Raw genomic sequence first — 26,299 nt, forward strand, 5'->3', positions numbered from 1 at the left:
CCAAAGGTGGACATCAGACACTGGAGCAGCATTTACAGGGCCCATTATACACTAGAGCATTAGAAATGGGGCCCATTATGTTTGGAGCATTATTTGGGCCCATAAGACAGTGGAGCTTCATCCATGGGGACCAACATATACTGTAGCATTATGTGGAGCGCATCATATACTGTTTCAAACATTATATGGGACCAATGATTCTGTATGGAGAAATAGATGGGCCTCGTCATGAGATGTAAAAAGTGAAGTATTTTTCATTGTACTATACCGCTATTTCTCTGCCGTATCGGAGCATGATGAGTTGTGGTATGTGTTAAAGGGGCGCTCTTTCTCCCAGGGCACATGAAAACCTGGAGCCAGCCCTACCCCGCCACAACTTTAGCCAAATAACCCCCATTTTTCAGTGCGTAACTTGTATTATGAAGTTAATTAAGGTTGACCAGCTTAAGTAAGAAGAATTGATGCTTTTGGCATTCAAATGAGCACTGTAGGTGTGTTTCCTGTCCTCCTCTCACTGCCGACTTTTATTCCCCATTGACTTACATTGGGTTTCGTGTTTCGGGACGACCACGACTTTTCCCTATAATCGGCCGATCTTGCTCGACCCGACTTTTGGAAAAGTCGGGTTTCACGAAACGAAACTCGACCATAAAAAAACAAAAGTCACTCAACTCTAGTTACCACCTGTTGAACAAATGTCTGAACCTATGCAATGTGATAGAGTTTTGTCCAGGGAGCAACGTCAGGAGTTCAGAAGGCGTAATAAGCTGTGTTTTTTTTGTGGAGATGCCCCGCATATTATTTCTGTCTGTCCTAAATGAGAGAAACGTTTTGTACACACGTTTTCTGTGGGTGGTGTTCAACCAAAGTTTCTTCTGGCAATTACTCTGATCTGCTCCCTGTCCACATTTTCCGCCAAGGCTTTTGTGGATTCAGGAGCAGCTCTGAACCTGATGGACTTGGATTTTGCTAAACGTTGTGGATTTCCTATGACACCTCTGCGGACGCCTATCCCTTTGAGGGGTATTGATGCTACTCCTTTTGTGAAGAATAAACCTCAGTTTTGGACCCAGGTGGTAATGCGGGTCGCCCCAGACCATCAAGAAAATTGCAGATTTTTGGTGTTGCATAATTTGCATGATACCATTGTTCTGGGGTTTCCCTGGTTGCAAATCCATAATCCAGTTCTGGATTGGAAATCTTTGTCTGTGGTGAGTTGGGGTTGTCGGTGTGCCCTTAGTGATGCTCCTGTTTTCTCCACCTCTCCCCAGTCACATGATGTTCCTGACTATTTAGCTGACTTTTATGATGTATTTAGTGAGAATGAGTCTGCGTCTTTGCCTCCTCATAGGAGTTATGACTGTGCTATTGAGCTGAACCCGGGGTGTAAATTCCACAAGGGTCGGCTTTTCAATTTATCTGTACCCGAGCACGAGGCTATGCGATCCTATATTAAGGAGGCATTGGAGAAGGGTCATATTAGACCATCCTCTTCACCCTTAGGTGCTGGGGTTTTTTTCGTGGCTAAAAAGGATGGTTCATTAAGGCCTTGTATTGACTATCGTGCCCTCAACAAAATTACTGTTAAATATCAGTATCCGTTACCCCTGATTTCTGATCTATTTTCCAGAGTTAAAGGTGCTTGCTGGTTTACCAAGCTTGACCTCAGGGGGGCGTATAATCTTATTCGCATTAAGCATGGGGATGAATGGAAGACGGTGTTTAATACTCCGGAGGGACATTTTGAGTACCTGGTGATGCCTTTTGGGCTCACTAATGCCCCTTCTGTCTTCCAGTGCTTCATGAACCATATATTCCGAGACTTTGTGGATAAATTTTTGATTATCTATCTGGATGATATTTTGATCTTCTCCAAGAATTGGGACTCTCATGTGGAACATGTTCGGACTGTGTTCCGGATTTTGAGGGAGAATTCCCTGTATGTCAAGGGATCGAAATGCCTTTTTGGGGTACAGAGGATTTCATTTTTGGGATTTATTTTGTCTCAGTCAACTATTGAAATGGACCCGGCCAAGGTACAGGCTATTTATGATTGGGTTCAGCCCACTTCTTTGAAGACCCTCCAGAAGTTTTTGGGTTTTGCTAATTTTTATCGGAAATTTATAGCTAATTTTTCTGGTATTGCCAAGCCATCGACGGATTTGACTAGGAAGGGTGCTGATGTGCTGAATTGGTCTCCGGAGGCTGTTTCTTCCTTTCATGAGCTGAAGCGAAGATTCACTTCTGCTCCGGTTTTGCGGCAACCTGATGTCTCACTCCCGTTTCTGGTGGAGGTGGACGCTTCTGAGATTGGTGCAGGAGCAGTGTTGTCCCAAAAAGATCCTGTGACATCTAAAATGAATCCTTGTGCTTTCTTTTCCCGAAAGTTCTCCCCATCCGAACGTAACTATGATGTGGGGAATCGGGAACTGTTGGCCATGAAATGGGCATTTGAGGAGTGGAGACATTGGTTGGAGGGAGCCAAACACCAAGTCGTGGTCCTTACTGACCACAAGAATTTGATTTACCTGGAGTCGGCCAAGCGCTTGAATCCTAGACAGGCTAGGTGTGCCTTGTTTTTCACACGTTTTGATTTTGTGGTCTCTTTTCTTCTGGGCACTAAGAATATCAAGGCAGACGCCCTCTCTAGGAGTTTCCTTGCTGATTCTCCTGTTGTGACTAAGTCTGCTACCATCTTAGGCGAGGGGGTAGTTCTTTCTGCCATCTTGCCTGATTTGAGACGTGCTCTGGAAGAGTTTCAGGAGGACAAACCTGAGCGTTGTCCCAGTGGAAAGTTGTATGTTCCTGACCAGTGGAGGAAAAGAGTGATGTCTGAAGTTCATTGCTCTGCATTGGCTGGTCATCCAGGTATTTTTGGTACTAGAGATCTGGTGAGTCGATTTTTTGGTGGCCCGCCTTGTCTCGTGATGTCAGGAATTTTGTGCAGTCCTGTGGGACTTGCTCCCGGTCTAAACCTTGTTCTCGCTCTAGTGGCTTGTTGATGCCTTTGCCGGTGCCCAGGAGGCCATGGACCCATATTTCAATGGATTTTATCTCTGATATGCCTGTCTCTCAGAGAATGACTGTTATTTGGGTGATTTGTGATAGATTCTCTAAGATGGTCCATCTTGTACCACTCCCTAAGTTGCCATCTTCCTCTGAGTTGGTGCCCTTGTTTTTGCAACAGGTGGTTCGCTTGCACTGGATTCCAGAGAACATTGTATCTGACAGAGGAGTTCAGTTTGTGTCTAGATTTTGGAGGACTTTCTGTTCCAAGCTGGGAATTCAGTTGTCCTTCTCCTCTGCGTTTCACCCTCAGACCAATGGGCAGACGGAGAGAACAAACCAGACTTTGGAGTCGTATTTGAGATGTTTTATCTCTGCCGATCAGGATGATTGGGTTTCATTTTTGCCCTTGGCCGAATTTGCTTTAAATAATAGAGCTAGTTCTGCCACTTTGATGTCACCTTTTTTTTGTAACTTTGGTTTTCACCCTCGATTTTCTTCAGGGCAGGTGGAGCCTTCTGCCTGCCCAGGTGTTGACACTGTGGTGGAGAGAATGCACCAGATCTGGGACCAAGTAGTGGATAAGTTGTCTCTCTCCCAGGAAAAGGCCCAGCGGTTTTCCAACCGGCATAGGACCGTTGGTCCCCAGTTTAAGGTGGGTGATATGGTTTGGTTGTCATCAAAAAATATCGCTATGAAGGTGGCTTCTCCTAAGTTTAAGCCTAGATTTATTGGACCTTACAAGATTTTGGAGATCATTAATCCGGTCTCTTTTCGGTTGGCTCTTCCTGTCACATTTAAAATTCATAATGTGTTTCATAAGTCCTTGTTGAAGAGGTTTGTTGAACCAGTAGTTCCTGTGGTGGCACCTCCTGACCCTATATTGGTTGAAGGTAACATGGAATATGAGGTAGAGAAGATACTGGATTCCCGTCTGGCTAGACGGAGACTCCAGTATTTGGTTAAGTGGAAGGGTTATGGTCAGGAGGATAATTCCTGGGTCTCTGCCTCTGATATTCATGCCGAAAGATTGGTGCGTGCCTTTCATCGGGCTCACCCGGATCGCCCTGGTGGCATGGATGAGGGTTTGGTGACCCCTCCTCAAGGGGGAGGTACTGTTGTGAGTTCATTTTTCCCTCACCATTGAGGTCTGATGAACTCCCTCCTCTAGTGAAGGAAGGTAGTGAGACTGATTACCAAACACCTGGGCAGCTAGATGATGACTGGGTGGCTGGAATTGAGGACTGGATATAAGGCTGCCGACGCCCTTCTTCCTAGCTGGTGATTTTCCTGCTGGATTCTTGGAGACCAGTCTGATTCCTGCATCTCAAAGCTAAGTTTTTCTGCTCTGCTTTGTACTCTTCAGTTTTGTTTTTGTTTTGCCTTGTTTTTTGGGAGTTCTGCCATCCCCGGCCGGGGGTGAGCTGAATTCCATTTTTGTTTCTGATCTGTTGATATTTTGCTCTGTCTTCAGAATATACCTGAGTGCTGATATAGTCTTTTGAAGCCTAGCGACTTCAGGGTCTGTTTTTCCTATCAGTCGGTTGGCTCATTTTGATAGGGTTTTTGCGGTTGGCAGACAGCAGCTTTCCTATCCTGTCCTATGTAGTTAGCTTGGGCCCCATCATTTGCTCAACCTATCTTTCTATCTGTGTTAGTGTTTTCATCTTGCTTCACCGTCATTATATGTTGGGGGCTGCCTATTGCTTTGGGGTCTGCTCTGGGGCAGTTTAGTTTTTCCCCTTTCTGTCTTTAGGCTATATAGTTCTCCGGCTGTGATCGAGGGGTCTAGGGCACCGTAGGAACCCCCCACGGCTACTGCTAGTAGTCGTGGATAGGTTCAGGGGTCTGCAATCCGATAGCTGCCAACCTCTCTGGTTTTTCTGGACTTAGCTGGTATTTTGTTTTTTCCTCCTTCGGTGACTCATCATAACAGTGGAGGCCCAGGCAGGCACACCTTCAGTGTAAACCCTGGGTTGAGGGACAGACAGGGTCTCCCCTAGTCTGAGGGACACCGCAGGGGCCCCGGGGTTTCAGCCTAAAGTTACCTAGGCTTCCCATGACACCAACACTCCGCCAACATATGTGCCTTTTCTGAACGTCTCCTCTTATAGCGCCTTTGAATGAAGTACCCCTAGTACTGAGTTACACTGGAGTTCCTCCTGTCAGATGTTCCTATGAACTCTACTTGTATGGCAGACAGCTGTAGCCTGCTTCAGGGACTCCTTGCTACCAAGTCCCGGCTCACTAATATGTTGCTGTTGTGCCCCCAGTTCTTGAGTGGGAATAAAGTGGTCACTACTTCTATTCCTCCGGTGTCTGCTGCAGGACCATTAGTATCCGTACAACCTCGGGGACCGGACCCCGGCCTTGCGCTTAGAACTTAAAAAGGGTTTTCATCTAACCCTGGTCCTTGTTCTCTTATTCTCCTTACGTTCCGTGCTAATCCTTCTTTCTTATGGAGAATCAAGCTTCCTTTCTCTGTCTCTTTCCTGTGCCAGCAGACCTAGATCACTGTGGCCTGCTGCAGCACTTCCTTCTTCCATCCCTCTCCCGGGGATCTTCTCTGTCTCACACTCTGTCCTTCTATATCCTCACTCACTGACTGAGTGAAAGACTGAGTGACTGACTCAACTCTTCCCGCTCTTTTATGTGAACTAAACTCCACCCACCTCCCAGCACGTTTCGTGTTCCAAGCAGGGAGCCACCACGGGGTGCTATGCTACAATCCAAGCAGGGAGCCGCCGAAGGTGCTTTCCTACACTACTTTGTGGTGTGGGGTGCAGGTGTTGGAGCTTGGTCAGGTGTCTCCACCTTACCTGGATGGTGGGGCACCACACCTCAGGAGAAGGAGCCGTACCTCTGTGGCGAGTGAACCCTCAGGGGCACCACAGATCCATACAAAAGCCCTCACAGGACACAATCAACCCCAAAAAAGACAATTCCTGTACAAAAAACTAACATTTTTCCAATTTAGCAAACAATTGGTTCTCCCTGAGTCTCTGGAGAACTGTCTGTAGATGTTGCAAGTGAGATTGACTGTCCGGGAAATACACCAAAATGTCATCCAAATAAATAATAACAAAATGGCCTATCAGGTCAGAAAACACCACATTAATGAAATTCTGGAAAATAGCGGGAGCATTAGTTTACCCAAACGGCATTACCAGGTTTTCAAAGAGTCCCTCTGATGTAAGGAACGCAGTTTTCCACTTGTCCCCTTCCCGAACCCTTTTCAGATTGTAGGCCCCCCGGAGATCTAACTTGGAGAACCATTGGGCCCCAGCTAACTGGTTACACAAGTCTGGGATTAGGGGAAGCGGGTAAGTGTTCCTAACCGTTATCTTGTTCAGTTCCCGAAAGTCGAGGCACGGCGGCAAACCACCATCTTTCTTCTTCACAAAGAAGAACCCTGCTGCCACAGGTGACACAGAAGGCCTGATATGCCCTTTGCGGAGATTCTCAGCTATGTACTCCTTCATGGCTTGGCGCTCAGGCCCAGACAAATTGAACAATCGAGCCTTAGGTAACTTGACTCTGGGTACTAAATCAATGGCACAATTGTAGGGTCTATGTGGTGGCAGCACCTCAGCCTCACTTTCGGAAAAAACATCTTCGAAATCCTTCAGGTACTCCAGAATGCCTTCCAGACCGACAGACACAGATACGGATTTAACAGCGTTAACAAGGTGTCCCAGGTTACCACATTTATCCTTACATCCCCATTGAATGATCTCCCCTGTAACCCAATCAATGGTAGGATTATGGCGTTGAAGCCAAGGCATCCCCAGTATCAGTCCTGCAGGCAAGTAATCTAGCACAAGACAACTTAGTTTTTCCTGGGTAAGAGGGGACGAGTCAATTGCCACAAGTTTAACAGGATCCTGAAGCCTGACTGTCCCTATCTTATTAAGAGTCATAATTTTGGTATCAATCAGGTTCACAGCAGAACCACAGTCAACAAAAGCAGTAGTCTGAACCGGACCATTACCAAGTTCCAATTCCACCTGCAGCACCATTTTTGCACGTGAGGAAAATTGTACCTGAAGGTCAGGGTAGCCTCCTCGACTACTACCCAGACCTAGTCGTTTCCCGCCATCTTGGAGGATGATGGACAGGAGAGGCAGTCCTTCTTCCAGTGTCCAGATTCCCCACAATAGAAGCACAACTGCTTCTCACGGCGGCGTCTTCTTTCCTTTTCCTCACAGGTGACAGCACTCACCTCCATAGCCACAGGAAGAGTCCGGGTCTCATCTCCACTGAAGAATAATGGTGTTTCCAGTTGCATAACGCCTCTAGCCCGCAGTCTGCGATCCATACGAACCGCTTGGGTTATGGCATCCTCCAGAGAGTCAGGTGGAGGATGGAGTGCCAAGGCATCCTTCAGACATTCACACAGGCCTCTACGGAACAGCCCCCGAAGGGCAGCATCACTCCAAGAAATCTTGGCTGCCCAACGTCTGAATTCAGTACAGATCCACTCGGCCGAGTGCTCCCCCTGACACACACTCATCACCTTGTCCTCAGCCAAACGCACTCTATCAGGCTCATCATAAATAAGCCCTAAGGCTTCAAAAAATGCATCCACAGACATTCTCTCCGGGGCAGAAGAGGAAAGCAAAAATGCCGCAGTCAAAACCTGCACTGAGCTCCAGACATTAACCCCTGACGTGCAGCTCAAAACCCTGCACTGGGATCATGACATTAAGATGGGAAGGAATTTTTTGGGACACATTGAGGGACATGTCTGTACTTGTGGACACTGTTTAAAGTAGATAAGTTTTTAGAGGTGAAATGTGTTCTTTTTTATTTAGAGTGCTCTCCCTGTAAAATTGTTATTTTTAGGGGTTTTCTGTGTGGATTGGCTCTAATAGCAAAGAACCAAAGACAGTGGCTGCTAAACTCTGCAGGTGACTTGGAGAAGTTGTCATTAATGTCCGGAGCTGGTGCAAAACAAAAGAAATAGATCTAGTGTGAGTAAGTCACCATTAATTTACTGGATGTAAATATTAATTTCTCCTCTTATTACATCTGACTCTTCTGGTCTGCTGAGTGATATCATTTTTCTTTATGAAGCAAATCCTGATATTCCCTACCATTGTTCAGTTTATACAAAACTAGTTTCACGTGGTAGAAACATGTATAGCAGGTATGTATTCAGGTCTCTGCAAACTCTTGCGCCTTGTTATACACCCTCTTCCACCTTACATACAGTGTCCTCCCTTATTATATAGCATCATTTTTTTCTTACTTTGCATGTAGTGTCCTCCCTTATAATAACATTATAATAACTGATTTCTCTGTGTGTTTGTTTATTCTTTGTTTTCTGGAGTCTGGTGTGTAATACAGTATGTATTCATTTTCCGGTATGATGAATTGGATCACATGTTCTATTTGTGAGTAATATTTCATAGATTGGATAGTGCATAAATGGGTAAAGTGCAACACTTTTTCTTGTCTTATTTAAACCATATAAGTGTCCTTTTCCAAAGTTGACACCTATAGATTTATGCCATGTCATCATGAAAGCATGGTCTCATACATTACATGTTGGATGAATGTGTACATGAAATAATTATATTATTTCCACACTTATCCAACCTGAAATGTCATGGCATGCATCACTTGTTACAATCTCTGGCTACCTGGACCCTAACAAGTTACGCTGATTGGATGCACCATTGAAGTGAAGGGGATCATACATGACTTCTCTCTTTCGAGTGCCCCTTGAAGCCCTGCATTATACATACCACAATATGTTATTTTAAACCTGATGTGAATCATTACACCATGTTGTAATATTAGTCAGCACCACTAGATGGCAGGAGTGTTCACATAAATATTTTTACAAACATCCATTATTGATGTGATCATTGGAGAATACAGGTATCCTCTCTTGGCTTGTAAAAAAAAAGTATTTTCCAGCAGTTCCATTTTTTTTTCTTCTTTGCCCTCAACCATACAAACTTTTCTAAGTATGGTGAAATTGCTTGTAAAATCTTCATTCTTGAAACAAAAACTTTGTATTGTGAGTCTCAGGAGAGCAATCTACTTGCAATAACAAAACTCTGTCCAATGCCGTGCTGCATTCATCAATCTGTTCCAGCATCCCTTATTCCCATTTTAAAGAGAAAATAAAGAAGAGAACAGCAGAAAAAGGCAGATTTTGAGATAAAACTTGTTGTGCAGTGTGCCACCATTAGGCCAAAAGTAGAAATGCAAGCACAAATTATGGAGAATTAAAAAGCAAGTTATGAGACTCAAAGATTAATAAAAATAAGTTTCACATAATTTGTTTCTATCTGATTTGCTTATTTCAGTCTGAATAAAATACGTTTGAAGGAATATTTCTTATGAAAGACATTTATTATGCTTGGAGGTCTCTCCAGATTGCAAAGCATAAAAAATGAAGAGCTGAAAAGGGATTAAAAAAGAGTGAAAGCTAACACTCACCTTTTACCTATCCGTCCCTCAATTGTTCTACCTCTACCAACTTCCCTTTGAGTCCTCCATTAGTTACCTCCAGTCATTCATCAAGTCTTGTGCCGATATATCCAGAAGCATAGCATTCCAGATTCCTTAAGAACCTTTATCCCATTACTCTCTGGCTGGGCAAAAAGATTCTTTTGGTTTCAGAGTCTGCAAAAGTGTTTTTGGTTTCTTTGGTATTGATCCTGTCCACAGGTCTGCAGCCTCTCCTGACCTCTCTGATTACTAGTCATAACCAAGCTCCACTTGCCTTGAAATTGTTCTTTTGTCTAACCACTGTCCCAACAAGGGCTGTGAAATCAGAGTCAGAGTCGGAAAGTCGGAGTTAGAGTCGGTGCCCATTTTGGTGGAGTCAGAGTTGAGGTCAGTATAAAATGGACCGACTCCGACTCCTAAAATATATAATAAATTGGGTACAGGAGAACAATGCAGAATGTGCTATAAATGTTTTCATAATAATTTGGGAATGTCATGAAGTGCCCTATAAATGTCTGTTCTGCTCCTGATCTGAGGATCTCGGCTTTTAGTTTTAGTTATATGAATCTGTGCTGCACTTTATGTACATGCTCAGTAGTGAGGCAGTGCTGTGGCATCAAAGTCAGAAGTCAGGGAAATTGAGGAGTCGGAGTCAGAGTCGGTGATTTGTCTTGCCAACTGCACAGCCTCTGAACACAGTCCAGTCAGTGAGGATAGAAAACTATACCTGCTATCACTGAGGTGTTCCTTCAACAAGGATACCATCCACTGGTAGTAGATGAACAGATCCACAGAGCTACAAGGATTCCATGAAACAGACTCCTGGATTACAAACAGGTGGAGGACAGCAACAGGGTACCTCTTGTGGTCATGTAGCTCAGCGCGGGGCGGTACCAGCGGGTGAGATACTCATCTTTTTCGCCCTGGCACTTTACATGAAAATGGGAGTCCTGGCTGGGTGTGTGAACTTGTGCTGTGGAGGTGATATACCCCTGCAGACCGCTTGTAACTGATGTTCTGGGTTGGTCAGGACCAGATGTTTTACAGTTCAAGGAGAGAGACCAGCAGTTCAAAATAAACCTTTTACTAAATAAACCTTTTACTAAACATTAACTTGGGGCTAACAAGTGTCCTTTACTCTACCTGTTGTGAGTTCATTTTCCCCTTCACCGTCGATGTCTGATGAACTCCCTCTTCTGGTGAAGGAAGGTAGTGAGGCTGATTACCAAACACCTGAGCTGGTAGATGATGACTGGGTAACAGGAACTTCTGACTGGATATAAGGCAGCCGACGCCCTTCTGAGTCGCTGGTGATTTCTCTGCTGGATTCTTGGAGACCAGTCTGATTCCTGCTTCCCAAAGATAAGTTTTTGCTCTGCTATTGAACTTATTAGTTTTGTTTTGTTTACTTTGTTTTTTGGAGTTCAGCCATCCCCGGTCGGGGGTGTGCTGAGTTCCATTTTTGTCTCTGATCAGTTTGTCTCTTTGCTTTGCCTTCAGAATTTACCTGAGTGCTGATATAGTCATTTTGAAGTCCTAGCGACTTCAGGGCCTGTTTTTCCTATCATACGGTTGGGACATTTTTTGGTAGGGTTTTTTACGGATTGCAGACAGCAGCTTTTCTATCCTGTCCTTTTTAGTTAGCTTGGGCCCCATCGTTTGCTCAACCTATCTTTCTATCTGTGTTAGTGTTTCCATCTTGCTTCACCGTCATTATATGTTGGGGGGCTGCCTATTGCTTTGGGGTCTGCTCTGGGGCAGTTTAGATTTCCCCTTTCTTTAGGCCTATTTAGTTCTCCGGCTGTGATCGAGGGGTCTAGGGCATCGTAGGAACCCCCACGGCTACTGTTAGTTGTTGTGGATAGGATCAGGGGGTCTGCAATCCGATAGCTACCAACCTCTCCGGTTTTCTGGACTTAGCTTGTATTTTTGCTTTTTCCTCTTTCGGTGACTCATTCATAACACGTTTTGATTTTGTGGTCTCTTTTCTTCCGGGCACTAAGAATGTCAAGGCAGACGCCCTCTCTAGGAGTTGTTTTGCTGATTCTCCTGTTGTGACCAAGCCTGCTACCATTTTAGGTGAGGGGGTAGTTCTGCCATCTCGCCCGATTTGAGACGTGCTCTGGAAGTTTCAGGAGGACAAACCTGAGCGTTGTCCCATTGGAAAATTGTATGTTCCTGACCAGTGGAGGAAGAGAGTGATGTCTAAAGTTCATTGCTCTGCATTGGCTGGTCATCCAGGTATTTTTGGTACTAGAGATTTGGTGAGTCTGTCTTTTTGGTGGCCCGCCTTGTCTCATGATGACAGGAATTTTGTGCAGTCCTGTGGGACTTGCTCCCGGTCTAAACCTTGTTCTCGCTCTAGTGGCTTGTTGATGCCTTTGCCGGTGCCCAGGAGGCCATGGACCCATATTTCAATGGATTTTATCTCTGATATGCCTGTCTCTCAGAGAATGACTGTTATTTGGGTGATTTGTGATAGATTCTCTAAGATGGTCCATCTTGTACCACTCCCTAAGTTGCCATCTTCCTCAGAGTCGGTGCCCTTGTTTTTGCAACAGGAGGTTCGCTTGCACGGGATTCCTGGGAACATTCAGTTTGTGTCTAGATTTTGGAGGACTTTCTGTTCCAAGCTGGGAATTCAGTTGTCCTTCTCCTCTGCGTTTCACCCTCAGACCAATGGGCAGACGGAGAGAACAAACCAGACTTTGGAGTCGTATTTGAGATGTTTTATTTCTGCTGATCAGGATGATTGGGCTTCTTTTTTGCCCTTGGCCGAATTTGCTTTAAATAATAGAGCTAGTTCTGCCACTTTGATGTCACCTTTTTTTTGTAACTTTGGGTTTCATCCTCGATTCTCTTCAGGGAGGTGGAGCCTTCTGCCTGCCCTGGTGTTGACACTGTGGTGGAGAGAATGCACCAGATCTGGGACCAAGTGGTGGATAAGTTGTCTCTCTCCCAGGAAAAGGCCCAGCGGTTTTCCAACCGGCATAGGACCATTGGTCCCCAGTTTAAGGTGAATGATATGGTTTGGTTGTCATCAAAGAATATCGCTATGAAGGTGGCTTCTCCAAAGTTTAAACCTTGATTTATTGGACCTTACAAGATTTTGGAGATTCTTAATCCAGTCTGTTGTGAGTTCATTTTCCCTTCACCATTGAGGTCTGATGAACTCCCTCTTCTGGTGAAGGAAGGTAGTGAGGCTGATTGCCAAACACCTGAGCTGGTGGAGGATGACTGGGTGACGGGAGTTGCTGACTGGATATAAGGCAGCCGACGCCCTTCTGCCTCGCTGGTGATTTCTCTGAGGGATTCTAGGAGACCAGTCTGATTCCTGCTCCTCAAAAGATAAGTTTTCTGCCTTGCTTTTTGCATTTGTGTTTTGGTTTTATTTTGCCTTGCTTTTCTGGATTCTGCCATTCCCTGCTGGGGTGAGCTGAATTCCTTTGTGTCTTTTTGCTCTGTCTTCAGAAAATACCTGAGTGCTGACATAGTCTTTTTCAAGCCTAGCGTCTTCAGGGCCTTTTTCCCTGTCAGTCTGTTGGCTCTTGTGTTGATAGGTTTTTGGCGGATTGCAGACAGCAGCTTTTCTATCCTGTCCTGTCTAGTTAGCTTGGGCCCCATCATTTGCTCAGTCTATCTTTCTATCTGTGTTAGTGTTTTTTCTTCTTGCTTCACTGTCATTATATGTTGGAGGCTGCCTATTGTTTTGGGGTCTGCTCTGGGGCAGTTTAGATTTCCCTTTCTGTCTTTAGGCTATGTAGTTCTCCGGCTGTGATCGAGGGGTCTAGGGCACCGTAGGAACCCCCCACGGCTACTGCTAGTTGTTCTTGATAGGTTCAGGGTCTGCAATCCGATAGCTGCCAACTTCTCTGATTTTCTGGACTTAGCTAGCATTTCTGTTTTTGCCTCCTACGGTGACTCGTTCATAACAGAATCACCAGCCATACCGCAGATCCTAGGGTACTCAATAGCAGGAAAGAATTGTGTAAAAAAAAAAAGTGTGTATATTTTTTCCTCTATATCTCTGAGGCCTTAGGGAGAATTTTTTTTCTCTCAATGGAGATAAAGCAATTGTCTGATCGTGTGGAGCAGCTCGCTGCGGAAGTGCAGGGAATTTCCGCCTACCTTGCTCATTCACATGCTGCTGAACCAAAGATCCCTACTCCTGATGTGTTTTTTGGGGATAGGTCTAAATTTTTGAATTTCAAAAATAATTGTAAATTATTTTTTGCCTTGAAGCCTAACTCGTCAGGGAGCTCCGCGCAGCAGGTTAAAATTGTCATCTCTTTGCTGTGTGGCGATCCCCAGGATTGGGCGTTTTCTTTGAAACCAGATGATCCTATTCTGACTAATGTGAACGCATTTTTTCAAGTCTTGGGGTTGTTGCATGACGAACCTAATGCTATTGATCAGGCTGAAAAGACCCTGTTGGCATTGAGCCAGGGTCGAGATTCTGCAGAATTGTACTGTCAAAAATTCTGAAAGTGGGCGGTCCTTACTACCTGGAATGATAATGCCTTGGCAGCTCTCTTTCGGAAGGGTTTGTCAGAAGCCGTAAAAGATACTATGGTGGGATTTCCTGTTCCCTCTGGTCTTGACGATTCTATGTCATTAGCCATTCAGGTTGATCGGCGTTTACGTGAGCGCAGGACTGCACGAGAGGTGTTGCCACCTGTTGAACAAGTGTCTGAACCTATGCAATGTGATAGAGTTTTGTCCAGGGAGCAACGTCAGGAGTTCAGAAGGCGTAATAAGCTGTGTTTTTTTTGTGGAGATGCCTCGCATATTATTTCTGTCTGTCCTAAACGAGAGAAACGTTTTGTACACACGTTTTCTGTGGGTGGTGTTCAACCAAAGTTTCTTCTGGCAATTACTCTGATCTGCTCCCTGTCCACATTTTCCGCCAAGGCTTTTGTGGATTCGGGAGCAGCCCTGAACCTAATGGACTTGGATTTTGCTAAGCGTTGTGGATTTCCTATGACACCTCTGCGGACGCCTATCCCTTTGAGGGGGATTGATGCTACTCCTTTGGCAAAAAATAAACCTCAGTTTTGGACCCAGGTGGTAATGCGGGTCGCCCAGACCATCAAGAAAATTGCAGATTTTTGGTGTTGCATAATTTGCATGATACCATTGTTCTGGGGTTTCCCTGTTTGCAAATTCATAATCCAGTTTTGGATTGGAAATCTGTGTCTGTGGTGAGTTGGGGTTGTCGGTGTGCCCTTAGTGAGGCTCCGTTTTTTTCCACCTCTCCTCAGTCACATGATGTTCCTGACTATTTGGCGGACTTTTATGATGTATTTAGTGAGAATGAGTCTGCGTCTTTGCCTCCTCATAGGAGTTATGACTGTGCAATTGAACTGAGCCCGGGGTGTAAATTTCCCAAGGTCAGCTCTTCAATTTATCTGTACCCGAGCACGAGGCTATGCGATCCTATATTAAGGAGGCGTTGGAGAAGGGTCATATTAGACCATCCTCTTCACCATTAGGTGCTGGGTTTTTTTTCGTGGCCAAAAAGGATGGTTCATTAAGGCCTTGTATTGATTATCGTGCCCTCAACAAAATTACTATTAAATATCAGTATCCGTTACCCCTGATTTCGGATCTATTCTCCAGAGTTAAAGGTGATTGCTGGTTTACCAACCTTGACCTCAGGGGGCATATAATCTTATCCGCATTAAGCATGGGGATGAATGGAAGACGGCGTTTAATACTCCAGAGGGACATTTTGAGTACCTGGTGATGCCTTTTGGGCTCACTAATGTCCCTTCTGTCTTCCAGTGCTTCATGAACGACATTTTCCGAGACTTTGTGGATAAATTTTTGATTATCTACCTGGATGATATTTTGATCTTCTCCAAGGATTGGGATTCTCATGTGGAACATGTTCGGACTGTGTTCCGGATCATGAGGGAGAAATCCCTGTATGTCAAGGGATCGAAATGCCTTCTTGGGGTACAGAGGATTTCATTTTTGGGATTTATTTTGTCTCCGTCAACTATTGAAATGGACCCGGCCAAGGTACAGGCCATTTATGATTGGGTTCAGCCCACTTCTTTCAAGGCCCTTCAGAAGTTTTTGGGTGTTGCTAATTTTTATCGGAAATTTATAGCAAAATTTTCTAGTATTGCCAAGCCATTGACTGATCTGACTAAGAAGGGTGCTGATGTGTTGAATTGGTCTCCGGAGGCTGTTTCTTCCTATCAGGAGCTGAAGCGAAGATTCACTACTGCCCCGGTTTTGCGGCAACCTGATGTCTCACTCCCGTTCCAGGTAGAGGTGGACGCTTCTGAGATTGGTGCAGAAGCTGTTTTGTCCCAAAAGGATCCTGCAACATCTAAAATGAATCCCTGTGCTTTCTTTTCCCGAAAGTTCTTCCCATCTGAACGTAACTATGATGTGGGGAATCGGGAACTGTTAGCCATGAATTGGGCATTTGAGGAGTGGAGACATTGGCTGGAGGGAGCTAAACATCAAGTCGTGGTCCTCACTGACCACAAGAATTTGATTTACCTGGAGTCGGCCAAACGCTTGAACCCTATACAGGCTAGATGGGCCTTGTTTTTTACACATTTTGATTGTGTGGTCTCTTTTCTTCCTGGCACTAAGAATGTCAAGGCTGACGCTCATTCTAGGAGCTTCTTGGCTGATTCTCCTGTGGTGACCAAGCCTGCTACCATCTTAGGTGAAGGGGTAGTTCTTTCTGCCATCTCGCCCGATTTGAGACGTGCTCTGGAAGTTCCAGGAGGACAAACCTGAGCGTTGTCCCAGTGGAAAGTTGTATGTTCCTGACCAGTGGAAGAAGAGAGTGATGTCTGAAGTTCATTGCTCTGCATTGGCTGGTTATCCAGGTATTTTTGGTACTAGAGATCTGGTGAGTCGGTCTTTTTGGTCGCCCGCCTTGTCTCGTGATGACAGGAATTTTGTGCAGTCCTGTGGGACTTGCTCCCGGTCTAAACCTTGTTCTCGCTCTAGTGGGTTGTTGATGCCTTTGCCGGTCCCCAGGAGGCCATGGACCCATATTTCAATGGATTTCATCTCTGATATGCCTGTCTCTCAGAGAATGACTGTTATTTGGGTGATTTGTGATAGGTTCTCTAAGATGGTTCATCTTGTACCACTCCCTAAGTTGCCATCTTCCTCTGAGTTGGTGCCCCTGTTTTTGCAACAGGTGGTTCGCTTGCACGGGATTCCTGAGAACATTGTATCTGACAGAGGAGTTCAGTTTGTGTCTAGATTTTGGAGGACTTTCTGTTCCAAGCTGGGAATTCAGTTGTCCTTCTCCTCTGCGTTTCACCCTCAGACCAATGGGCAGACGGAGAGAACAAACCAGACCTTGGAGTCGTATTTGAGATGTTTTATTTCTGCTGATCAGGATGATTGGGTTTCATTTTTGCCCTTGGCCGAATTTGCTTTAAATAATAGAGCTAGTTCTGCCACTTTGATGTCACCTTTTTTTTGTAACTTTGGGTTTCATCCTCAATTTTCTTCAGGGCAGGTGGAGCCTTCTGCCTGCCCAGGTGTTGACACTGTGGTGGAGAGAATGCACCAGATCTGGGACCAAGTAGTGGATAAGTTGTCTCTCTCCCAGGAAAAGGCCCAGCGGTTTTCCAACCGGCATAGGACCGTTGGTCCCCAGTTTAAGGTGGGTGATATGGTTTGGTTGTCATGAAAAAATATCGCTATGAAGGTAGCTTCTTCTAAGTTTAAGCCTAGATTTAGTGGACCTTACAAGATTTTGGAGATCATTAATCCGGTCTCTTTTCGGTTGGCTCTTCCTGTCACATTTAAAATCCACAATGTGTTTCATAAGTCCTTGTTGAAGAGGTTTGTTGAACCAGTAGTTACTGGGGTGGCACCTCCGGACCCTGTACTGGTTGAAGGTAACATGGAATATGAGGTAGAGAAGATACTGGATTCCCGTCTGGCTAGACGGAGACTCCAGTATTTGGTTAAGTGGAAGGGTTATGGTCAGGAGGATAATTCCTGGGTCTCTGCCTCTGATATTCATGCCAACAGATTGGTGCGTGCCTTTCATCGGGCTCACCCTGATCGCCCTGGTGGCGTGGATGAGGGTTCGGTGACCCCTCCTCAAGGGGGAGGTACTGTTGTGAGTTCATTTTTCCCTTCACCATTGAGATCTGATGAACTCCCTCTTCTGGTGAAGGAAGGTAGTGAGGCTGATTGCCAAACACCTGAGCTGGTGGAGGATGACTGGGTGACGGGAGTTGCTGACTGGATATAAGGCAGCCGACGCCCTTCTGCCTCGCTGGTGATTTCTCTGAGGGATTCTAGGAGACCAGTCTGATTCCTGCTCCTCAAAAGATAAGTTTTCTGCCTTGCTTTTTGCATTTGTGTTTTGGTTTTATTTTGCCTTGCTTTTCTGGATTCTGCCATTCCCTGCTGGGGTGAGCTGAATTCCTTTGTGTCTTTTTGCTCTGTCTTCAGAAAATACCCGAGTGCTGACATAGTCTTTTTGAAGCCTAGCATCTTCAGGGCCTTTTTCCCTGTCAGTCTGTTGGCTCTTGTGTTGATAGGGTTTTTGGCGGATTGCAGACAGCAGCTTTTCTATCCTGTCCTATCTAGTTAGCTTGGGCCCCATCATTTGCTCAGTCTATCTTTCTATCTGTGTTAGTGTTTTTTCTTCTTGCTTCACTGTCATTATATGTTGGAGGCTGCCTATTGCTTTGGGGTCTGCTTTGGGGCAGTTTGGATTTCCCTTTCTGTCTTTAGGCTATGTAGTTCTCCGGCTGTGATCGAGGGGTCTAGGGCACCGTAGGGACCCCCCACGGCTACTGCTAGTTGTTGTTGATAGGTTCAGGGTCTGCAATCCGATAGCTGCCAACTTCTCTGATTTTCTGGACTTAGCTAGCATTTCTATTTTTGCCTCCTACGGTGACTCGTTCATAACACCAGTCTCTTTTCGATTGGCTCTTCCTGTTACATTTAAGATCCATAACGTGTTTCATAAGTCTCTGTTAAAGAGGTTTGTTGAGCCAGTAGTTCCTGTGGTGGCACCTCCTGACCCGGTATTGTTTGAAGGTAATGTGGAATATGAGGTTGAGAAGATACTGGATTCTCGCCTGGCTAGACGGAGACTCCAGTATTTGGTTAAATGGAAGGGTTATGGCCAGGAGGATAATTCTTGGGTCCCTGCATCCGATATTCATGCCGAAAGATTGGTTCGTGCCTTTCATCAGGCCCATCCTGATCACCCTGGTGGCATGGATGAGGGTTCGGTGACGCCTCCTCAAGGGGGAGGTACTGTTGTGAGTTCATTTTCCCCTTCACCGTCGATGTCTGATGAACTCCCTCTTCTGGTGAAGGGAGGTAGTGAGGCTGATTACCAAACACCTGAGCTGGTAGATGATGACTGGGTAACAGGAACTTCTGACTGGATATAAGGCAGCCGACGCCCTTCTGAGTCGCTGGTGATTTCTCTGCTGGATTCTTGGAGACCAGTCTGATTCCTGCTTCCCAAAGATAAGTTTTTGCTCTGCTATTGAACTTATTAGTTTTGTTTTGTTTACTTTGTTTTTTAGAGTTCAGCCATCCCCGGTCGGGGGTGTGCTGAGTTCCATTTTTGTCTCTGATCAGTTTGTCTCTTTGCTTTGCCTTCAGAATTTACCTGAGTGCTGATATAGTCATTTTGAAGTCCTAGCGACTTCAGGGCCTGTTTTTCCTATCAGACGGTTGGGACATTTTTTGGTAAGGTTTTTTACGGATTGCAGACAGCAGCTTTTCTATCCTGTCCTTTTTAGTTAGCTTGGGCCCCATCGTTTGCTCAACCTATCTTTCTATCTGTGTTAGTGTTTTCATCTTGCTTCACCGTCATTATATGTTGGGGGCTGCCTACTGCTTTGGGGTCTGCTCTGGGGCAGTTTAGATTTCCCCTTTCTTTCTTTAGGCCTACTTAGTTCTCCGGCTGTGATCGAGGGGTCTAGGGCATCGTAGGAACCCCGCACGGCTACTGTTAGTTGTTGTGGATAGGATCAGGGGTCTGCAATCCGATAGCTACCAACCTCTCCGGTTTTCTGGCCTTAGCTTGTATTTTTGCTTTTTCCTCCTTTGGTGACTCATTCATAACATCTACCCATGGTTCAGCATCTTCTTTCCCCTCTGGGGAACTATGGTGCCAGTATGGCCAGTACTTATCTTCCCTGTCCCTGACCCTCTGGAACCCCCTTCTGGGACACTCTTCATCTTGTGTACTCTGTGTTTTCTAGGCATTTCACCTTTAAGAGTTATAATCTCTGGGCCGTACCGCTAGGCGTCCTCTCCCAGAATCCTTCTCCAGTAAATCACTGTCTCTCATTCACTTATCCATGTTTCTGCTCTGGATCTCGTTATTTCTACTCCTTGTCTCCTCTTATTACTATGGACACCCATGAAATGCGGCACTGCTCACTCCAAACCTTAAGTCTCTTTTTCATGCACTCCAACCCCTATTTGAAGCCTCAACAGGAAACTGTTTCTTTCCTTTAGGCTTATCCCCTTCCCACTCTGGGCTGGTCCCAATCATTAACTATTGCTGTCCCAACAGTCAAACAACAAATTACCAGCATTGCTAGTGCAGGTCACAATTCACATTACAATAAAACTTGTTCTTCAAGGGGGAAACGCGGGCAATATGGTCATTTCCTTACAGTTACATTAAACCCCCACATGAGTATCCTAAGGGCGATTGGTGCTGATCTTCAACCCATATTTCACAGAGACCACAGACTGAAAGAAATATTCCTGGGCCTACCACTTCTCTCATACAAACAGCCCCCTAACTTAAGGAATATCCTTGTCAGACGTGTCAACTTATCACCATCAGAAATGGGCACCAGGAAGGATTTGTGGACTTTTTCGCGCTGCTGATTATTGAAGACGCCAATTTCAGACTATGGTATGGTTTTTCCTGAGGAAGAAGAGTATTATACTTCTAAACGCGTCAAATAAAACCATATGTCTAATTAATTTTTTGAAATTGGCATCTTCAATAATCAGCAACAAGTCCACAAATCCTTCCTGGTTTCTATTGCATGTGGTTTGACAACCCGTGGATCCGCAGCAGCTCAATAACATTCTAAAACGCACAATTCTGTGGATCAGGTAAGTGTAATCTGCTATTCGTAATTCTGAATGTTTATTGGGATAAGCCCTATTGCACATTTTTTTCTCCAGCCTATCTGCTTTATCAGTGATGGGAATATTCCCCTGTAACAATAAAAAAAGGAAGACTTGTACCCACATATCACCAACAAATATAATCCACATACCAAACACAAATTAGGACTATAAAATCATGGATTTCTTCTCATGTACAACCTCCAACGTGGTGTAAACGATACAATGTACAAGTTGCCCTGGAGGCGTCTATATTGAGGAAACCATACAAAAACTACAATCAAGGATGAATCTACACCGACACACAATCAGGAATGTACGGGACATGCCTGTGGGAAAACATGTGTCTGTGTCATGTGTCATTTTAAGGATGACAGAGAGAGGAAAATCTGGGAATTCAAACTGATAAGGTTTTCCATTCTTTGATAGGACTCAATCTAACATCTGGATTTATGACTTACTACATGGATATAGTATATGAAAAAAACTTGACACTCAATATTGAATGTATTTCTTAATTTTCATTGCAGTCCATGTAAACAAGTACAATGAGTAGGCGTTTTGGTCTCAAACGATCTTCCTCAATGGACCGACTACACAAGGAGAGAAGGAAAAAAAGGAAACGACACAGTGTACAATGAAGTTTGGAAAGGACACAGTGTCCAATGAAGTAAGAAAAGGACACAGTGTCCAGTGAAGTAAGTTTTCTGGATTGTTTTGGAGAAATGCCTAAATAGATAGCATGCTGAACTCTGCATCCACCTCTTGTTCCTGTGTGTGTTCCACACTATTTGTATCATTTGTAAACCTGCCTGAAGAAGGAGCTTCTGTTCTCTTGCAAACATTATTCCTCTGGTTATCTAATAAAGGTATCACTCCTAGAATACTTTTGTCATTTTTGGGCTTAAAATTATTTACATAGATTTTTCAGGTATCACAATACAATTCACTGCTCAAATAAATAAATGGAACACTAAGATACCACATCGTAGATATTACTGAATTACATATCGTAGCTGCAAATCTTTATTCATTACATAGTGGCATGCGTTGAAAACAAGAAAACATAAAAATGATCAATGTAAATCAAAATGAATATCCCATGGAGGTCCGGATTTGGAAGGATACTTAAAATCAAAGTGGAAAATCAAATTACAGGCTAATCCAACTTCAGTGGAAATGCCTCAAGTCAAGGAAATGATGCTCAGTAGTGTGTGTGGCCTCCATGTGTCTGCTTGACCTCCCTACGACACCTGGGCATGCTCCTGATGAGTCAGCAGATGTTGTCATGAGGGATCTCCTCCCAAACCTGGACTAAAGCATCCGTCAACTCCTGGACAGTTTGTGGTGCAATGTGACGATGATGGAATGAGCGAGACATGATGTCTCAGATGTGTTCAATCAGATTCAGGTCTAGGGAATGGGCGGGCCAGTCCATAGCTTCAATGCCTTCATCTTGCAGGAACTGCTGACACACTCCAGCCACATGAGGTCTGGAATTGTCTTGCATTAGAAGGAACCCAGGGACAATGACACCAGCATATGGTCTCACAAGGGGTCTGAGGATCTCATCTCGGTACCTAAAGGCAGTCAGGCTACCTCTGGCGAGCACATGGAGGGCTGTGCGGCCCTCCAAGAATCCCACCCCATACCATTACTGACCCACTGCCAAGCCGGTCATGCTGAAGGATGTTGCAGGCAGATCACTCTCCACGGCATCTCCAGACTCTGTCACATCTGTCACATGTGCTCAGTGTGAGCCTGCTTTCATCTTTGAAGAGCACAGGGCGCCAGTGGCAAATTTGCCAATCCTGGTGTTCTGTGGCAAATGCTAAGCGTCCTGCATGGTTGGGCTGTGAGCACAACCCCCATCTGCGGACGTCGGGCACTCAGACCATCCCCATGGAGTCAGTCTCTAACCATTTGGGCAGACACATGCACATTTGTGGCCTGCTTGAGGTCATTTTGCAGGGATCTGGCAGTGCTCCTCCTGTTCCTCCTTGCAGAAAGGCTGAAGTAACGGTCCTGCTGCTGGGTTGTTGCCCTCCTACAGCCCCCTCCATGTCTCCTGGTGTACTGACCTGGCTCCTGGCAGCACCTCCAGCCTCTGGACACTGCGCTGACAGACACAGTGAACCTTCTTGCCGCAGCTCGTACTGATGTGCCATCCTGGATGAGCTGCACTACCTGAGCCACTTGTGTGGGTTGTAGAGTCCGTCTTATGCTACCACAAGTGAGAAAGCACAACCAACGTTCAAAAGTAACCAAAACATCAGCCAGAAAGCATTGGTACTGAGATGTGGTCTGTGGTCCCCACCTGCAGAACCACTCCTTTATCGAGGGTGTCTTGATAATTGCCAATAATTTCCATCTGTTGTCTATTCCATTTGCACAACAGCATGTGAAATTGATTGACAATCAGTGTTGCTTCCTAAGCGGACAGTTTGATTTTACAGAAGTTTTATTTACTTGGAGTTATATTCTGTTGCTTAAGTGTTTACTTTATTTTTTTGAGCAGTGTATTTCATTGTACATCAAATACAGACAGAAAATCATCAACGTATCTACCTGATGTCACATTACCCTATGGCAATGCTCCTACCGCTGAGGTTATAGCATGATCCAGGGTAGATCAAAGATTTGGCTCACTGCAAATCTCAATAAAATAAAAGCATGTTGGAATTGGAACAGCAATGAAATATTTAGTAGGAAACTGTGCATGTAAGAGATCAACACTATAGAAAATTACAAAGAGTCTTGAGTGCCAGGAACCAGAGTGATGACTGTATTGCCAGCCTGTGACTTGCTTTTCACTATGCCAAGATCAATTGCAGCGCTTTATTCTGTGTGCCACAATATCACTCTCATGCTGTGCCTGGCTCCTGTGAGGTGTATGCTGAGCTCCCTGCCACTGCTTAGTTGTCATGCAGAATTTGAAAGAACAGATCCAACAAGGAAAGAATTTATTTGTCAGGACTGAACTGCTCATGTAACAAATGTTTGGGATGTTCAGGTGGACACTGGATTCAATTTTTGCAACAGCGCTCAAAATTTCACAGAGAACATATACATTATCGAGCTTCCAATATGAGGGCACAGCCTGAAACGTGTAGGACAATGTAATAACTATGATTTAGATTGGACATTAATTTGCAAACTGGTGGGTCTCTCATCAGGCACCATGGCGGAGGGTAACCCTTCAGCTCCTCTCAAGTATCAGCCTTGTTTGCAGTTTTAGGGCTGCTTTTCCCCATTATGACATTTCTAAACTCAAACGCTTGTACTGATCTTTTGTGAGCTTTTACCTATAGACAGATGAGCTGTAAAGTGAACGTTCATCCTAAAACACAATTTTAATATTGTAAGCTAAATAGAATCAAAATTCTAGACTGATTCATTTCCTAATTTATCTTGTAAGGTTGCAGTCGGTGATGTGAAACCCCGAGAGCAGGCTCCAGCATGAATAGTGCTGAGAGTTTATTTAAAATGGGTCCAGGTTTTTGGAACAGCCACTATAGCTGGTGGGACTAGCTGTTCCCATACCTCCGCTTCATGGCCTTGGAATGGCTCATTTAAAGCATCCCTATTTAAACCAGTCCAGCTGCCTCAGTCAATGTCTATGAGTGGCGGTAGAAAGAACTCTGGTGTTGTTTCTGCCAGAAACTTAAGGGGGTTTTACACATAGCGATATCGCTAGCAATATCACTAAAGCATCACCGATTTGGTGATGCAGCGATAGCTATATCGCTATGTGTGATATTTACCTCCGACCGGCTCCCCTGCTGTCTGTCGCTGATCGCGCGAGATTGCACAGCTCCATTTTTCGTCGGGCGCTTCCTGCTGGCGCCGACGAGCAACGCGTGGACGCGGGCGGGAGGATGTCAGGATCGCCTCGTCTGAAAGGTAAGTAATGACCGCTGTATCGCTGCTACATCGCTGGTAAGTCTGCCTGTGTGGCAGCTCACTAGCGACCATTTAGCGATGCACCAGCGATCCTGTCATATCGTTGTCGGGATCGCTGGTGCATCGCTAAATGTGAAGGGGCCTTAAGAGTTGGACACTTATCTGAACCGGTGAGCTCATGCTATCATATTGACTCTATATTTTGTGTTTGTTTTTAGCCTGCCTTTATGATAAAGGAAAGTCCGTTTGTTTGCCTTATATTGAACGTTTATGAAATTTAATAGAGATGAGCAACTGTGCCTTCTTTCTCAAAAGTCAGGTCGAACGAAATCGGCCGATTATCGTGAAAAGTCAAAGGCCGACTGAAACACGAAACCCAATGCAAGTCAATGGGGAACCAAGGTCGGCAGGGAGTGGAGTACATGAAACACACCTACAGTGCCCATTTTAATGCCAAAAACATCAATTCTTATTACTTAAGCTTGTCAACCTTAATTTACTTTATAATAATAGTTAGGCATTGAAAGCTGGGGGTTATTTGGCTAAAGTTGTGGGGGGGGTAGGGCTGGCTCCAGATTTTTGTGGGCCCATGGCCAAAGAGTGTCACTGGGCTCTTTTAACACATGCCACAATTCATGATCCTCTGATACGGCAGAGAAATAGCGGTGTAGTACAATGAAAAATACTCCACTTCTTACATCTCATGACTGATATCCATTTTAAATTCTCCAATAGCTCCAAAAATGGACAGTATATTACTCCATACAGTATTATGGCCACCGCATAGTGCGCTATACAGAGTAATGAGGCCCATATATTTCTCCATACAGAATCATTGGTCCCATATAATGTTCCATACAGTATATGATGAGCTCCACATAATGCTACAGTATATGTTGGTCCTCATGGATGAAACTCCACTGTGTTATGGGCCCAAATAATGCTCCATATATAATGGGCCCCATTTCTAATGCTCCAGTGCATAATGGGCCCTGTAAATGCTGCTCCAGTGTCTGATGTCTACCTTTGGAATGCTCCAGTGTATGGTGGGCCTCATATATAATTCTTCAGAGTATAGTACTCCCCAAAAATAGCTGTCCCAACATTGAAGACAATTAAATAAGTCTCCTCACTAAGGAATCCATGTACTAGTGTGGACTCCTCGTCGTCCCCATCTTCCATCTCACTGCACTTGGACTGTTTAGGCAGAGGGCGTACAGACGTGATGTCATCGCGCTCTCTGACCAGAATGTCACTGTCAGGAAATGCGGAAGACGTCACGGCGGTGGAGCAGGGAGAGGTAAGTATTTCAACTTTGCAAGTGCTGCAATCCTGAGCAAGCAGGGGGGGCCCATTCGTTGATGATTGCACTGGCACAGGGCCCCTCTTAGTACGGCGGTGTGTCTGACGGCGGGTGAGCCCTCCCACCGGCAGAGACACTTTTGCGTACTATGAGGGGCCCGGTGCCGTCGCCCATAAGTATGCCCCCCTCACCTGCTCAAGGAACCTGCACTTTCATCTGCACCTTCCTCTTTGTCACCGTGTAAGGTGGTATAGTATGCAGGAAGTGGAACCTGAGTTTCATCAGGGTCAGATTCTAGCTGTGTAGAGTGCGAGGGGAATGTAGTGGTCTGGGTCAATGTACAAGCAGAATCATCTAGCAGTGGCTGGGCATCAGTGCACTTGTGGCGCCCCCAGGAGTACGGTCGCCACAGTGGCATTACCTTTCTCCTAGGGAGTGTGATGTCATGCTTGGGAGCAACGAAGGATCTCTCTAGCAGTTAAACCAACACACAACACAGTTCCC

This window comes from Dendrobates tinctorius, unplaced genomic scaffold (genome assembly GCF_039654945.1).
Source record: "Dendrobates tinctorius isolate UK_male_01 unplaced genomic scaffold, ASM3965494v1 ptg000028l, whole genome shotgun sequence".
NCBI lineage: Eukaryota > Metazoa > Chordata > Amphibia > Anura > Dendrobatidae > Dendrobates > Dendrobates tinctorius.